Here is a 15,000-nt window from a genome sequence, read left to right as displayed (position 1 = left end):
CCACACCCCAACCCTGGTGCCTGGCCACAACCAACCCTAGTGCCTGGCCACAACCAACCCTAGTGCCTGGCCACACCCCAACCCTAGTGCCTGGCCACACCCCAACCCTAGTGCCTGGCCACAACCCCAACCCTAGTGCCTGGCCACACCCCAACCCTGGTGCCTGGCCACACCCCAACCCTGGTGCCTGGCCACACCCCAACCCTGGTGCCTGGCCACACCCCAACCCTAGTGCCTGGCCACAACCCCAACCCTAGTGCCTGGCCACACCCCAACCCTAGTGCCTGGCCACACCCCAACCCTAGTGCCTGGCCACACCCAACCCTAGTGCCTGGCCACACCCCAACCCTAGTGCCTGGCCACAACCAACCCTCGTGCCTGGCCACACCCCAACCCTAGTGCCTGGCCACAACCAACCCTAGTGCCTGGCCACACCCCAACCCTAGTGCCTGGCCACACCCCCAACCCTAGTGCTTGGCCACACCCCAACCCTAGTGCCTGGCCACACCCCATCCCTAGTGCCTGGCCAAACCCCAACCCTAGTGCCTGGCCACACCCCAACCCTAGTGCCTGGCCACACCCCAACCCTAGTGCCTGGCCACACCCCAACCCTAGTGCCTGGCCACACCCCAACCCTAGTGCCTGGCCACAACCAACCCTAGTGCCTGGCCACACCCCAACCCTAGTGCCTGGCCACACCCCAACCCTAGTGCCTGGCCACACCCCAACCCTAGTGCCTGGCCACACCCCAACCCTAGTGCCTGGCCACACCCCAACCCTAATGCCTGCCCACAACCCATCCCTAGTGCCTGGCCACAACCAACCCTAGTGCCTGGCCACAACCAACCCTAGTGCCTGGCCACACCCCAACCCTAGTGCCTGGCCACACCCCCAACCCTAGTGCCTGGCCACACCCCAACCCTGTATTTGTTTTTTCAAAATCTCACTACAGCCCCATAGGCCACACCCCAACCCTAGTGTCTGGCCACACCCCAACCCTAGTGCCTGGCCACACCCCCATCCCTAGTACCTGGCCACACCCCCATCCCTAGTGCCTGGCCACACCCCAAACCCTGTATTTGTTTTTTCAAGATCTCACTACAGCCCCATAGGCCACACCCCAACCCTAGTGTCTGGCCACACCCCAACCTTAGTGCCTGGCCACACCCCAACCCTAGTGCCTGGCCACACCCAACCCTAGTGCCTGGCCACACCCCAACCCTAGTGCCTGGCCACACCCCAACCCTAGTGCCTGGCCACACCCCAACCCTAGTGCCTGGCCACACCCCAAGATCTCACTACAGCCCCATAGGCCAGGTCTAGAAATATGCAGACAGACGGATTAAAACCAAGTTTACATTGTGATGCTTTCTGACAGCCAACTTTCTAGCTCCGCCCACAACTTCCAGACTTAATAGAATTCCTTTTTAAAAGCAGGGATTATTGAGTCATTATTAGTTTTACACTGGAGAAATTACTCTGCCGTCGTGCTGTGGAATTTATGAATGTTGTATCATAATTGACATACATTAGTTTACACGTGACTAAACTTACATTTTCTTTAGCCGTAATATCGCTCTGATTTTCCCTCCATATTGTGCCAACATCTTGTTTGTTTTTTGTGGTTGTCTTGGTTCCAATAATTCATATTTTGTTCAAAGAGACTGTCAGTGGGATAGGCTCTCTGCAAGGTTTTGTATTACTGTACATCCTTTACTGACTCAAATACGATTCGCTCCAGGTTTCTCTGAAGTCTAAAAGGGATTTCAACGAAGACATTTTGTCACTTTTAAGTCACTTTTAAGTTACATGTATTTGAATATATCTACATTTGTCAGTCCAACATTGCTTTTAAATTCTGTCATTGAAGTAACTGTTTATTCCTGTTACCAAGTCATTTGAAGCTTCTATGTCTTCATTTTTCCATGCGGAATCACTTATTGGTACATTTAAAAAAAAAGATATCCAAGGATTGTTTCATAAGTTTGTGTTTTTAGGGAGTGATATTGGTTATTGTAGAATACGTTTCATTTCATATTGTTCTAATGTTCTATATTGTTCTAATGTTCTATATTGTTCTAGTGTTCTATATTGTTCTAGTGTTCTATATTGTTCTTGTGTTCTATATTGTTCTAGTGTTCTATATTGTTCTAGTGTTCTATATTGTTCTAGTGTTCTATATTGTTCTAGTGTTCTATATTGTTCTAGTGTTCTATATTGTTCTAGTGTTCTATATTGTTCTAGTGTTCTATATTGTTCTAATGTTCTATATTGTTCTTGTGTTCTATATTGTTCTAGTGTTCTATATTGTTCTAGTGTTCTATATTGTTCTAGTGTTCTATATTGTTCTTGTGTTCTATATTGTTCTAGTGTTCTATATTGTTCTAGTGTTCTATATTGTTCTAGTGTTCTATATTGTTCTAGTGTTCTATATTGTTCTTGTGTTCTATATTGTTCTAGTGTTCTATATTGTTCTAGTGTTTTTAACTATGAAGTTGTTAAAATAGACACTTAAAAGATTCTAGGGAAGAGCATCTTGTTCATCTTCAATATGTGCCCATTGTTCTTCTTTAGCGCATTTAAAGACAAGTCACAAGTAAAAACCTCTGGTAGAGAGTTGATACAATTCCAATTCCGGAAGGTTACAACCACCCTCAGACTCAGGAAGTAAAACATTCCTTTTTATTCTATGAATGTTATAAACTATGTAACGATTATGCTCTTTTTAAAGAATGTCTTCGGTGGGGTAATTGGTATTACCGGAAATAAATACCAAAACTTCGGCAGCCATTTCCTCGTGAAGAGGTTTATTCTACTTTAATGGGAACATTGTTCCGTTTAATCTGCTTTCATGTTTTTAAGTAATGGAATAAAGTTATCTTTATATATTTGTCGTCACTTTATTAAGCATCCTAAGTATTTAATATTTAAAGGATTGCTGTAGGATCCTTCGTTTTTATTGCTGTAAAGAAACCACTACTAAAGGACTCCAAGCAGTGGTCATTAAACCGGTGGAAATCTGGTCCAAATTTGAGATTTTGGTCTTCATGGTCGAATTGCTGCAAAGAAACCACTACTAAAGGACACCAATAAGAAGAAGAGACTTGGCTTTGGGCCAAGAAACACGAGCAATGGACATCAGACCGGATGGAAATCTGTGCTTTGGTCTGATGAGTCCAAATTTGAGATTTATGGTTCCAACCACCGTGAAGAGTAGGTTCCACACCGTGAAGCATTGGAGGAGGAGGTGTGATGGTGTAGGGGGTGCTTTGTTGGTGACACTAGTCTGTGATTTATTTAGAATTCAAGGCACACTTAACCAGCGTACTCTGCCACAGCATTCTGCAGCGATTGATGTCTTCACTATTATTCTACAATAAAGGAAAAATCATTGTAGGTACTTTCTGAAGGCAACGTAGGGCCATTTGTTTTACTGGTAACAGTAGGTACTTTCTGAAGACAACGTAGGGCCATTTTGAACCCATGTCTTTGTTGATGCCAAGCCCTCCCATGACAGTGCATCTCACATCACGTGGCCTCTTTCCACTACAATTGACCGAGCCTCCTATTTATATAAACGCACCACAATAATCTGACTGACACACACAGACACACACAACACACACACACACACGCACGCACGCACGCAACACACCCATACAGCAAAACATTCTGATTCACACACCCACATTCTGACTCACTGTAAAACCTCTGAATAGGCCTTCATGACTACTCTCTGTATCCTCAACTAAAACGAAGAAGACTGGATGGGAAAAAAACGAGGTGAAAGTCAGGTAGTCCCATGTCACGGCTCAGTTTTATTGCCTCTTTAAATCAGAACAACATTTTTCAGCTGTGCTAACATAATTGCAACAAAAAAAAGGGTTTTCTAATGATCAGTTAGCCTTTTGAAAATGATCAACTTGGATTAGCTAACACAACGTGCCGTTGGAACACAGGAGTGATGGTTGCTGATGACGGGCCTCTGTACTCCTATGTAGATATTCCATAATGTAGATGTAGATATTCCATCATGTAGATGTAGATATAGCATAATGTAGATGTAGATATACCATAATGTAGATATACCATCATGTAGATGTAGATATTCCATCATGTAGATGTAGATATACCATAATGTAGATGTAGATATACCATAATGTAGATGTAGATATACCATAATGTAGTTGTAGATATACCATAATGTAGATGTAGATATACCATAATGTAGATGTAGATATACCATAATGTAGATGTAGATATACCATAATGTAGATGTAGATATACCATAATGTAGATGTAGATATTCCATAATGTAGATGTAGATATACCATCATGTAGATGTAGATATACCATCATGTTGATGTAGATATTCCATAATGTAGATGTAGATATACCATAATGTAGATGTAGATATACCATAATGTAGATGTAGATATACCATAATGTAGATGTAGATATACCATAATGTAGATGTAGATATACCATAATGTAGATGTAGATATTCCATCATGTAGATGTAGATATACCATAATGTAGATGTAGATATTCCATCATGTAGATGTAGATATACCATAATGTAGATGTAGATATTCCATCATGTAGATGTAGATATACCATAATGTAGATGTAGATATTCCATTAAACATACATTGCTTATGTTTCAGCTCAACAAATGTCGAGCAGATACCATAATGTAGATGTAGATATACATTACTAAATTCCAGATGTGATGTAGATTGCATAGATGGTACCATAATGTAGATGTAGATATACCATCATAGTCAAATAAAGATTGTTACACGAGCTGTTGTTGAAATATTGTTGAATCATAGAACCCAGATGTTTGGTTTGGGCTGCAGGGAACAGTGAACAAGAGAGGAGGCTGGGAGAGGAGAGATGAGTAGAGAATGGTATTGATCATCCTCTGTCTGTTTCAGCTCTCAAATCTCAGCCTCTTTCTAAAACAGATGCTGAGTCGTTCATCATCTACCATGTCTCTCTAGCTCATCATAGTCAAATAAAGATTGTTACACTCTGTTGTTGAAATATTGTTGAATCATAGAACCCAGATGTTTGGTTTCTCTCAGTGAACTCAGCCCCTTTCTATAGAACATGGTTCTCTCATCTCTGTCTGTCTCTCTCTCAGCCTCTTTCTACAGAACATCTCTCTCAGCAACTCTGTCTGTCTCTCTCAGCCCCTTTCTATAGAACATCTCTCTCTCAGCCTCTGTCTCTTTCTACAGAACATCTCTCAATTCAATTCAGTTCAAGGGGCTTTATTGGCATGGGAAACATGTTAAAATTGCCAAAGCAAATGAAGTAGATAATATACAAAAGTGAAATAAACAATAAAAATTAACAGTAAACATTACACATACAGAAGTTTCAAAACATTAAAAACATTACAAATGTCAAATAATGTATATTTACAGTGTCCCTCTCTCTCTGTCTCTGTCTGTCTCTCTCTACAGAACATCTCGATCTCTGCTCGCCTAAACCATGAGGATGTGATATTCTGACCCCTGGACCACCGCCAGACAGCCAGCTGTGTGTGTGGAGGCATGGATCGTCCTGTTCTATTGAGACCACAGGACTGTGTTACGACATCACCACAGATCGTAAGACACACACACATGCACGCAAGCACACATGCACGCTATGCAAGCACACATGCACGCTACACCCCCCACACACACATACCTGACCCCCTCCCCAAAACACACTTAAGTATATCAATACGCCTAGTCCTAGCGCTGGGAAATTTTGGTAGGACATTATCATTTACTGATAGATGAATCAATTAGCCTACATGGTTATCCAGCAACAGTAGCATATTTAGAGTTAGCAATCTAGCTAAGTGGTTTGAGTTCCCACTTCCTCAGGTGGTGAATGACATCAGCTACAGGTCAAAGATGGCGGGTGATTTCCCTGAAGAGACCAAAATAAATCTGAGAATTCTGGATCCTATTTTGACAGGTTGCACATAAAAATGTGGCTACATATTATATGACATTATATGACATAAGTTACTTTTTAAATCACAGGTTACCATCTCAGTTACTGTGATTTCATTGGCTAATCACAGGTTACCATCTCAGTTACTGCATTTTCATTGGCTAATCACAGGTTACCATCTCAGTTACTGTATTTTCATTGGCTAATCACAGGTTACCATCTCAGTTACTGTATTTTCATTGGCTAATCACAGGTTACCATCTCAGTTACTGTATTTTCATTGGCTAATCACAGGTTACCATCTCAGTTACTGTGATTTCATTGGCTAATCACAGGTTACCATCTCAGTTACTGTATTTTCATTGGCTAATAACAGGTTACCATCTCAGTTACTGTATTTTCATTGGCTAATCACAGGTTACCATCTCAGTTACTGCATTTTCATTGGCTAATCACATGTTACCATCTCAATTACTGTGATTTCATTGGCTAATCACAGGTTACCATCTCAGTTACTGTAATTTCATTGGCTAATCACAGGTTACCATCTCAGTTACTGTATTTTCCTTGGCTACTCACAGGTTACCATCTCAGTTACTGTATTTTCCTTGGCTAATCACAGGTTACCATCTCAGTTACTGTATTTTCATTGGCTAATAACAGGTTACCATCTCAGTTACTGTATTTTCATTGGCTAATCACAGGTTACCATCTCAGTTACTGTATTTTCATTGCCTAATAACAGGTTACCATCTCAGTTACTGTATTTTCATTGGCTAATCACAGGTTACCATCTCAGTTACTGTATTTTCATTGGCTAATCACAGGTTACAATCTCAGTTACTGTATTTTCATTGGCTAATCACAGGTTACCATCTCAGTTACTGTGATTTCATTGGCTAATCACAGGTTACCATCTCAGTTACTGTAATTTCATTGGCTAATCACAGGTTACCATCTCAGTTACTGTAATTTCATTGGCTAATCACAGGTTACCATCTCAGTTACTTTACTCTCAGTTACACCATCTCCCTTTAACACCATCCCTCCAACACCATCCCTTTAACACCATCCCTCCAACACCATCCCTTTAACACCATCTCCCTTTAACACCATCTCCCTCCAACACCCCATCCCTTTAACACCATCCCTTTAACACCATCCCTTTAACACCATCTCCCTTTAACACCATCCCTCCAACACCCCATCCCTATAACACCATCCCTTTAACACCATCTCCCTTTAACACCATCTCCCTCCAACACCATCCCTTTAACACCATCCCTTTAACACCATCTCCCTTTAACACCATCCCTCCAACACCATCCCTATAACACCATCCCTTTAACACCATCTCCCTTTAACACCATCCCTCCAACACCCATCCCTTTAACACCATCCCTTTAACACCCATCCCTCCAACACCATCCCTTTAACACCATCTCCCTTTAACACCATCCCTATAACACCATCCCTTTAACACCATCCCTTTAACACCATCTCCCTTTAACACCATCCTTTAACACCATCCCTTTAACACCATCTCCCTTTAACACCATCCCTTTAACACCATCCCTTTAACACCATCCCTTTAACACCATCCCTTTAACACCATCTCCCTATAACACCATCCCTTTAATACCATCCATTTAACACCATCCCTTTAACACCATCCCTTTAACACCATCCCTATAACACCATCCCTTTAACACCATCCCTATAACACCATCCCTTTAACACCATCCCTTTAACACCATCCCTATAACACCATCCCTTTAACACCATCCCTTTAACACCATCCCTTTAACACCATCCCTTTAACACATTCCTTTAATACCATCCATTTAACACCATCCCTTTAACACCATCCCTTTAACACCATCCCTTTAACACCATCTCCCTTTAACACCATCCCTATAACACCATCCCTCCAACACCATCCCTTTAACACCATCCCTTTAACACCATCCCTATAACACCATCCCTATAACACCATCCCTTTAACACCATCCCTTTAACACCATCTCTCTTTAACACCATCCTTTAACACCATCTCTCTTTAACACCATCCCTATAACACCATCCCTTTAACACCATCCTTTAACACCATCCCTATAACACCATCCCTTTAACACCATCCTTTAACACCATCTCCCTTTAACACCATCCCTTTAACACCATCCCTTTAACACCATCCCTATAACACCATCCCTTTAATACCATCCATTTAACACCATCCCTTTAACACCATCCCTTTAACACCATCCCTATAACACCATCCCTTTAACACCATCCCTATAACACCATCCCTTTAACACCATCCCTTTAACACCATCCCTTTAACACCATCCCTCCAACACCATCCCTTTAACACCATCCCTTTAACACCATCCCTTTAACACCATCCCTTTAACACCATCCCTTTAACACCATCCCTTTAACACCATCCCTTTAACACCATCCCTTTAACACCATCTCCCTATAACACCATCCCTTTAATACCATCCATTTAACACCATCCCTTTAACACCATCTCCCTATAACACCATCCCTTTAACACCATCCATTTAACACCATCCCTTTAACACCATCCCTTTAACACCATCCCTATAACACCATCCCTTTAACACCATCCCTATAACACCATCCCTATAACACCATCCCTTTAACACCATCCCTATAACACCATCCCTTTAACACCATCCCTTTAACACCATCCCTATAACACCATCCCTTTAACACCATCCCTTTAACACCATCTCCCTTTAACACCATCCCTTTAACACCATCCCTTTAACACCATCCCTTTGACACCATCCCTTTAACACCATCCCTTTAACACCATCCCTTTAACACCATCCCTTTAACACCATCCCTCCAACACCATCTCCCTCTAACACCATCCTCTAACACCCATCCCTCCAACACCATCTCCCTCTAACACCCATCCCTCTAACACCATCCCTCCAACACCATCCCTTTAACACCATCCCTTTAACACCATCTCCATCTAACACCCATCCCTCCAACACCATCCCTCCAACACCATCCTCTAACACCCATCCCTCCAACACCATCCCTCCAACACCATCCCTTTAACACCATCCCTATAACACCATCCCTTTAACACCATCCCTTTAACACCATCCCTCCAACACCATCTCCCTTTAACACCATCCCTTTAACACCATCCCTATAACACCCATCCCTCCAACACCATCTCCCTTAACACCCATCCCTCTAACACCCATCCCTCCAACACCATCCCTTTAACACCATCCCTATAACACCATCCCTTTAACACCATCCCTTTAACACCATCTCCTATAACACCATCCCTTTAATACCATCCCTTTAACACCATCTCCCTATAACACCATCCCTTTAACACCATCCATCTAACACCATCCCTTTAACACCATCCATCTAACACCATCCCTTTAACCATCCCTATAACACCATCCCTTTAACACCATCCCTATAACACCATCCTTTAACACCATCCTTTAACACCATCCTATAACACCATCCTTTAACACCATCCCTATAACACCATCCCTTTAACACCATCCCTATAACACCATCCCTTTAACACCATCCCTTTAACACCATCTCCCTATAACACCATCCCTTTAACACCATCCATCTAACACCATCCCTTTAACACCATCCATCTAACACCATCCCTTTAACACCATCCCTCCAACACCATCCCTTTAACACCATCCCTATAACACCATCCTTTAAGACCATCCCTCCAACACATCCCTCCAACACCATCCCTTTAACACCATCCCTCCAACACCATCCCTCCAACACCATCCCTTTAATACCATCCCTCCAACACCATCCCTCATCCCTTTAACACCATCCCTTTAATACCATCCCTTTAACATCCCTTTAACACCATCCCTCCAACACCATCCCTCCAACACCATCCCTTTAATACCATCCCTCCAACACCATCCCTTTAATACCATCCCTCCAACACCATCCCTTTAATACCATCCCTCAACACCCATCCTCCAACACCATCCCTTTAACACCATCCGTCTAACACCATCCCTCCAACACCATTTGTTGTAAAGCAAATGTTCTGCAATTCTGCACAGTTTTGCATGGAACTGAGAGATAATTTTGCAGTTTTAAAGCTAATTTCCTCCAAATCTATACATTTTGCCATGTTCCTCTGCTCAAACATTATAACAAAATCAATGGGCATGTACTCTGAATGCCTGGTTTTTGGAATTTCCGATTCTCCTTGTCCAGCTGTTATTTGATTGTTAATTCTCAAGATGGTATTATTTAAAAATAGATATACAGAGGCAAGAAAAAGTATGTGAACCCTTTGGAATGACCTGGATTTCTGCATACACTCACAGAGTGGAGGCTGTTATAGCAGCAAAGGGGGGGGACCAATTCCATGTTAATGCCCATGATTCTGGAACACGGTGTTGGATGAGCAGGTGACCACATACTGTACCTTTACTTCCATATATCTCATTTCGATTGGACTGTGGCATCCGACCACAGTAGTGCCAGAAGCCACTTTCGTTTCAAATAAAGAAAATTATCTTTAATTCTGGAGAAATTGTAGACGTATCGTTGTCCATAATTATACCTGAACTGGCCCGGTGTGATTTTGTTTATGTTGAGAGATCGGGACAAATTGTGACGTTGGCCAAAATCTATATGCTTTGGTTGTCACTTCAAATTCAATCTAATCACAATCAGATCACAATGCAATCTAATTACAATCAGATCACAATGCAATCTAATTACAATCAGATCACAATGCAATCTAATTACAATCAGATCACAATGCAATCTAATTACAATCAGATCACAATGAGTCTTTTGATTGTCTACACCTGTTGACAAATGTGGGCACAATCAGAATGTGGACAAGATCAGGACAACTGACACGTTAAAACTAGTTATAAACGGGGCTACTAAAATGTTTTCTCCATCCAGAAAATTGCCATGCAGAACAAACCCTGTATTAAGCTCCAATGACTGTAATTTCCTCGATATTAAAGGGATAGTTGGAGATTTTGTCAGATGAATAGGAACAGCTAGCATGTTTCTGTAGCCTTCCAATCATTATGCTAAGGCTAGTTAGCAGTGGCTCGTGAAACTACATCTAACTTACATCATACTGGACACAGAGACATAAAAATGGTATCCACGATGGTATTCTATGGCAGCTAGTGATATTAAAAAGAAATAATATTTTTCACATTAAAAAAAAACTCCCCAAAATATTTATATTTTTTAAATTGCAGAACATCTTGCAGTACTTCAAAACGGTCCACGGACCCCAGTTTGAAAACCCCTGTTCTAGATAGCATGGATCGCCTGTCAACATACGTCCCAAATAGCACCCTGTTCCCTATATAGTGCACAACTTTTGACCAGACCCATATGGAAGTAGGGTGCACTATATAGGGAATAGGGTGCACTATATAGGGAATAGGGTGCACTATATAGGGAATAGGGTGCACTATATAGAGAATAGGGTGCACTATATAGAGAATAGGGTGCATTATATAGGGAATATGGTGCACTATATAGGGAATAGGTTGCACTATATAGGGAATAGGGTGCACTATATAGGGAATAGGGTGCCATTTGGGACGCCTCGACACACACACACACACACACACACACACACACACACACACACACACACACACACACACACACACGATATCTTCGCTACATCTCCTCCTCTCTCTTCCAATGACCTTTGGTTGACCTGCTGTTTCGTCTAATAGCACTGTCTTCCCACCTGTTTGACTGAATGTGAAACGCAGCTTTTGGACTTTCATCTGTCTCTGGGCTCTAGATTATTGATCTGTCTCTGGGCTCTAGATTATTGATCTGTCTCTGGGCTCTAGATTATTGATCTGTCTCTGGGCTCTAGATTATTGATCTGTCTCTGGGCTCTAGATTATTGATCTGTCTCTGGGCTCTAGATTATTGATCTGTCTCTGGGCTCTAGATTATTGATCTGTCTCTGGGCTCTAGATTATTGATCTGTCTCTGGGCTCTAGATTATTGATCTGTCTCTGGGCTCTAGATTATTGATCTGTCTCTGGGCTCTAGATTATTGATCTGTCTCTGGGCTCTAGATTATTGATCTGTCTCTGGGCTCTAGATTATTGATCTGTCTCTGGGCTCGAGATTATTGATCTGTCTCTGGGCTCTAGATTATTGATCTGTCTCTGGGCTCTAGATTATTGATCTGTCTCTGGGCTCTAGATTATTGATCTGTCTTGCTGGAAGGTCTGAAGCCATCGATGGAATTTAAAGGGCAGTTCCACCACTTTTCAATCAAATTTTCATTATCTTCAACACAATACCAGTTTTTACATAATGTGGAGAAGAAAAAAACTCACATTTCTACATTTTGTAAATATATATATATATACATATATAAAGTGGAAAAAAATATACCCGCTGACATCAGCAAAAGTTAAAAAACGTTTTTAAAAACCCTCCCTCCTTCTGGCTAGAATATAATATATAATAATATATGCCATTTAGCAGACGCTTTTATCCAAAGCGACTTACAGTCATGTGTGCATACATTCTACGTATGGGTGGTCCCGGGAATCGAACCCACTACCCTGGCGTTACAAGCGCCATGCTCTACCAACTGAGCTACAGGAGGATACTCGAAACTTCTTATGATGTCACAAAGAAGCTTTTTGTTATCTATTTAACCACAGATCATAGAAACTGTATTCACATATGTAGACTGATAATGTGCTGGAGATAATGAATATGAGGTCGAAAGGTGGCAAATTGACCTTTAAGGACTTTGCACACCGGCCAGACGGGATCGGGCTCCCGGGTGGCGCAGCGGTCTAAGGCACTGCATCTCAGGGCTAGAGGCGTCACTACAGACCCTGGTTCAGCGGTCTAAGACACTGCATCTCAGGGCTAGAGGAGTCACTACAGACCCGGGTTCAGTGGTCTAAAGCACTGCATCTCAGGGCTAGAGGAGTCACTACAGACCCTGGTTCAGCGGTCAGGGACTGCATCTCAGGGCTGGTTACAGACCCTGGTTCAGTGGTCTAGGCACTGCATCTCAGGGCTAGAGGCGTCACTACAGACCCTGGTTCAGCGGTCTAGGCACTGCATCTCAGGGCTAGAGGCGTCACTACAGACCCTGGTTCAGCGGTCTAAGGCACTGCATCTCAGGGCTAGAGGAGTCACTACAGACACCCTGGTTCAGCGGTCTAAGACACTGCATCTCAGGGCTAGAGGTGTCACTACAGACCCTGGTTCAGCGGTCTAGGCACTGCATCTCAGGGCTAGAGGGTCACTACAGACCCTGGTTCAGCGGCACTGCATCTCAGGGCTAGAGGTGTCACTACAGACACCCTGGTTCAGCGGTTCACTGCATCTCAGGGGTCACTACAGACCCTGGTTCAGCGGTCTAAGGCACTGCATCTCAGGGCTAGAGGAGTCACTACAGACCCTGGTTCAGTGGTCTAAAGCACTGCATCTCAGGGCTAGAGGAGTCACTACAGACACCCTGGTTCAGCGGTCTAAGGCACTGCATCTCAGGGCTAGAGGCGTCACTACAGACCCTGGTTCAGCGGTCTAAGGCACTGCATCTCAGGGCTAGAGGTGTCACTACAGACCCTGGTTCAGCGGTCTAGGGCACTGCATCTCAGGGCTAGAGGCGTCACTACAGACCCTGGTTCAGCGGTCTAAAGCACTGCATCTCAGGGCTAGAGGAGTCACTACAGACACCCTGGTTCAGCGGTCTAAGGCACTGCATCTCAGGGCTAGAGGAGTCACTACAGACCCGGGTTCAGTGGTCTAAGGCACTGCATCTCAGTGCTAGAGGCGTCACTACAGACCCTGGTTCAGCGGTCTAAGGCACTGCATCTCAGTGCTAGAGGAGTCACTACAGACACCCTGGTTCAGTGGTCTAAGGCACTGCATCTCAGGGCTAGAGGCGTCACTACAGACACTCTGGTTCAGCGGTCTAAGGCACTGCATCTCAGGGCTAGAGGTGTCACTACAGACCCTGGTTCAGCGGTCTAAGGCACTGCATCTCAGTGCTAGAGGAGTCACTACAGACCCTGGTTCAGCGGTCTAAGGCACTTCATCTCAGGGCTAGAGGAGTCATTACAGACACCCTGGTTCAGCGGTCTAAGGCACTGCATCTCAGTGCTAGAGGCGTCACTACAGTCATGGCCAAAAATACATTTGTGAGTGAGCCCACTCCCTTGGCTGAGAAGCAACCCCACACATGAATGGTCTCAGGATGCTTTACTGTTGTCATGACACAGGACTGATGGTAGCGCTCACCTTGTCTTCTCCGGACAAGCTTTTTCCCAGATGCCCCAAACAATCGGAAAGGGGATTCATCAGAGAAAACGACTTTACCCCAGTCCTCAGCAGTCCAATCCCTGTACCTTTTGCAGAATATCAGTCTGATGTTTTTCCTGGAGAGAAGTGGCTTCTTTGCTGCCCTTCTTGACACCAGGCCATCCTCCAAAAGTCTTTGCCTCACTCTGTGTGCAGATGCACTCACACCTGCCTGCTGCCATTCCTGAGCAAACTCTGTACTGGTGGTGCCCCGATCCCACAGCTGAATCAACTTTAGGAGACGGTCATGGGGCTTCCTGGACTTTCTTGGGCGCCCTGAAGCCTTCTTCACAACAATTGAACCGCTCTCCTTGAAGTTCTTGATGATCCGATAAATGGTTGATTTAGGTGCAATCTTACTGGCAGCAATATCGTTGCCTGTGAAGCCCTTTTTGCGTAAAGCAATGATGATGGCATGTATTTCCTTGCAGGTAACCATGGTTGACAGAGGAATAACAATGATTCCAAGCACCACCTTCCTTTTGAAGCTTCCAGTCTGTTATTCGAACTCAATCAGCATGACAGAGTGATCTCCAGCCTAGTCCTCGTCAACAGTCACACCTGTGTTAATAAGAGAATCACTGACATGATGTCAGCTGGTCCTTTTGTGGCAGGGCTGAAGTGCAGTGGAAATGTTTTGGGGGGATTCAT

The 15,000-nt window shown here is 43.6% G+C and overlaps 1 long non-coding RNA gene across 5 annotated transcripts; it reads left to right on the top strand.

Moving 5' to 3' along the window:
• Positions 1-5,750: 5,750 nt before the first annotated feature.
• On the top strand, positions 5,751-7,025 carry LOC127908986 (uncharacterized). Of its 5 annotated transcripts, XR_008069393.1 has the most exons (5): positions 5,751-6,293; positions 6,335-6,498; positions 6,581-6,785; positions 6,827-6,908; positions 6,950-7,025. It is a non-coding gene; the product is annotated as an uncharacterized LOC127908986 (long non-coding RNA). The 5 variants fall into 5 exon arrangements; XR_008069391.1 differs by having other exon boundaries at positions 5,751-6,252; positions 6,376-6,498; positions 6,581-6,908; XR_008069390.1 differs by having other exon boundaries at positions 6,581-6,908.
• The last annotated feature ends 7,975 nt before the right edge of the window (positions 7,026-15,000 follow it).

Source organism: Oncorhynchus keta, chromosome 18 (genome assembly GCF_023373465.1).
Source record: "Oncorhynchus keta strain PuntledgeMale-10-30-2019 chromosome 18, Oket_V2, whole genome shotgun sequence".
Lineage (NCBI taxonomy): Eukaryota > Metazoa > Chordata > Actinopteri > Salmoniformes > Salmonidae > Oncorhynchus > Oncorhynchus keta.
Note: the sequence above shows the minus strand (reverse complement) of the source record. Positions and strands in the feature narration are given on the sequence as shown.